Source organism: Chiloscyllium plagiosum, chromosome 51 (genome assembly GCF_004010195.1).
Source record: "Chiloscyllium plagiosum isolate BGI_BamShark_2017 chromosome 51, ASM401019v2, whole genome shotgun sequence".
Taxonomy (NCBI): Eukaryota; Metazoa; Chordata; class Chondrichthyes; order Orectolobiformes; family Hemiscylliidae; genus Chiloscyllium; species Chiloscyllium plagiosum.
In genome coordinates this window covers 519,882-523,476 of record NC_057760.1, presented here as the reverse complement: position 1 = coordinate 523,476, position 3,595 = coordinate 519,882, and positions in this window count along the sequence as shown.

Below are 3,595 nucleotides of genomic sequence, written 5' to 3'. Positions count from 1 at the left end.
GGACTCGCTCTCTTGGGGGACTGGATCTTCCAGGGATTGGGGAGAATGGGGGGGGGGTCGGCTGGGTCCCAGAGGAAGTGGTTGAGGTGACTCGCTAAGATCCACTGAAGAGCAAAGCTGAATAAACGCAGGAGGGAAGGAGGAATAGAAGGACAGGGTGATGGGGGAAGTGGGGGGGAGGTGGGGTGGGCTGTGGTGAAGCAGGAACAGCTCAGAGGTGAGGGGCTGAATGGCCTGTCTGAATGCTGTGCAAAAAAATCACCTCACTACATCAACGTCAATGTCTGGGAATTCAGAGACACATTCCATCCGAAGCTGTTTGACATCAAAATGACATCCAGAGGAAAGGAATTAAGTTCCGACAACAGATTAAACTGAAGAGGTTAGCTTCAGTACGCAGTTAAGAGGGATCTAACTGGTGTTTAAAAGGACTGAAGGAACTGAGGGAACATTATAAAACAAATTGCCAGAGGCCTCTCAGCCTCCCAACGATGCACACTTTCCTCAGAGATGTCAGGAAACTTTTCTCCACGGTAATCACAACCGAAAGAATCCGGAATAAAATTTGCAGGGAATGCAGCCAAACATACCCTCTCAGCAGACAAACAGTGGGAGGTATCAGGCAGCTGCTCCCCATGAGAAGGGACAGCACAACTTGCATTCCCGTAGCGCCTGCCCCCACCCCAGGACGGCATTTGTGACAGACCAAAGAGGTCGGTCTGCTACACAGTCGCCCACTGCCAGGTATGAGCCCACGCAAACAAGAGGTGGAGAGCAGGCTCCCGCCAGCAGAAACGCAATCACAATCAGAGGCTTTCATTAAGCAATCTTAGTCTACAGATAAACAATAGATCCAAAACCCAGGTAATAACTTCCCCATCAACAGTGCAGCGCTCCCTCAGCGCTGACCCTCAGACAGCGCGGCACTCCCTCAGTACTGAACCTCCAACAGTGCACCGCTCCCTCAGCGCTGACCCTCAGACAGCGCGGCACTCCCTCAGTACTGAACGTCCAACAGTGCGGCCCTCCCTCAGCGCTGACCCTCAGACAGTGCGGCACTCCCTCAGTACTGACCCTCCGACAGTGCTGCACTCCCTCAGCATTGACCCTCCGATTGTGCGGCGCTCCCTCAGCACTGACCCTCCGACAGTGCGGCACTCCCTCAGCACTGACCCTCCGACAGTGCTGCACTCCCTCAGCATTGACCCTCCGACAGCACCCCCTCCCTCAGCGCTGAACCTCCAACTGCACCCACTCCCTCAGCGATGACCCTCCGACAGCACCCCCTCCCTCAGCGCTGACCCTTTGAAAGAGGCAAGGGAAAAGATTAAACATGGTTTCTAATCATGATCCCTGGATTTTAAGCTGGTAAAGTTAATGCATGAGGTAGTCTGGCAAGGGTACAACATTGATGCCTAGGTTCACACTCGGTTGAGTCTAGTCAGGTGCCAGCACCCTGGAAGATCTTGGCAGGAACAGAACAGGAGAAGGCATAAGAACCTCCCAGTGTCACTGAGCTAGAGACTCCACTCTTTCCCAACTGTGACTGTGGAGAATGGTGGAATGGGAACGGCATGGAAGGAGCTTTACTCTGTATCTAACCCTGTGCTGTCCCTGTCCTGGGAGTGTTTGATGGGGGACAGTGTAGAGGGAGCTTTACTCTGTATCTAACACCTTGCTGACCTGTACTGGGAGTGTTTGATGGGGGGACAGTGTAGAGGGAGCTTTACTCTGTATCTAACACCGTGCTGTCCCTGTCCCTGGGAGTGTTTGATGGGGGGACAGTGTAGAGGGAGCTTTACTCTGTATCTAACACGGTGCTGTCCCTGTCCCTGGGAGTGTTTGATGGGGGGACAGTGTAGAGGGAGCTTTACTCTGTATCTAACACCTTGCTGTCCTTGTCCTGGGAGTGTTTGATGAGGGGACAGTGAAGGGGGAGCTTTACTTTCAGTTTTAAAGAGTGGAAGAAGCTTTACTCTGTAAAATTTAACAGGTAGCCTTTCGGAAGTTTGCAATAGAGTTGAATGGCACAGAAACAGACCCTTCGACCCAACTCAGCCATGCTAGACAAGTTTCTCAAGCTGAACCAGTCCCATTTGCCTGCGTTTGGCCCATATCCTTCTGAACCTTCCAAAACCTACCCTGTTTGCATACTTGTCCAAATGTCTTTTAAATGTGGTCAATACACCTGCATTTACCACTTCCTCGGGCAGTTAATTCCACATAGAAACCACCCTCTGTGTGAAAAACTTGTCCCTCAGTTCCCTTTTAAATCTTTCTCCTGCCACCTTATGCCCACTAGTTTTGAACCCCACTTCCCCCCCAACCTTATGGAAAATACTTTTTCTATGCAACTGATCTCATGATTCCATAAACTTCTATAAGGTCACCCTTCCATCTCTTACGTTCCAGTGAAAACCATCCCAGCTTACCTCGTCTCTCCTTATAACTCAAGCCTTACTAGGCGTTGAGTCATAGAGATGTACAGCACGGAAACAGACTGTTTGGGTCCAACTCGTCCATGCCGACCAGATATCCTAAACTAATCTAGTCACATTTTCCAGCACTTGGCCCATATCCCTCCAAACCCTTCCTATTTATATACCCAACCTGATGCCTTTTAAATGTTGTCATTGTACCAGCCTCCACCACTTCCTCTGGCAGCTCATTCTATACACATACCACCCTCTGTATGAAAAAGTTGCCCCCTTAGACCCGTTTTAAATCTTTCCCCTCTCAACCTCAACCTATGCCCTTTAGTTCTGGACTCCCCCACCCCAGGGAAAAGACTTTGTCTATTTACCCTATCCATGCCTCTCATGATTTTATAAACCTCTATAAGGTCACCCCTCAACCTCCGACACTCCACGGAAAACAGCCCCAGCCTATTCAGCCTCTCCCTATAGTTCAAACCCTCCAACCCTGGCCACATTCTTGTAAATCTTTTCAGGTTGCACAACATCCTTCCCCCTGGTAACACCCTTAGAAACTGGGAACTGACTGGACCGTTCAAACGTTAAATTGTGATCTCTCACTTTCTCTCTGCACCTTCTCTGTAGTTGCATTCTGTTTTGCTACCCTTTATGGCAGTTCATGAACATTATGCCCACTTTTTTTTTTAAGATTACATTCCCTACAGTCTGGAAACAGGCCCTTCGGCCCAACAAGTCCACACTGACCCTCCGAAGAGTAACCCACCCAGACCCATTCCCCTACATTTACCCCTGACTAATGCACCTATGGGCAAATTAGCATGACCAATTCACCTAACCTGCTCATCGTTTGTACTGTGGGAGGAAACCGGAGCACCCAGAGGAAACCCACGCAGACACGGGGAGAATGTGCAAACTCCACACAGACAGTCGCCCTGAGGTTGGAATCGAACCCAGGTCCCTGGTGCTGTGGGGCAGCAGCGCTGACCACTGAGCCCCTTTGGGACAGGAGGCAAAACATTGCATCTGTACGCAATCAGGTCCTGGACCTTCCCGTGGCTTGCCACTTCAACACACAATCCTGCTCCCATGCCCACATGTCTGTCCTTGGCCTGCTGCGACGTTCCAGTGAAGCTCAGCGCAAACTGGAGGAACAGCATCTC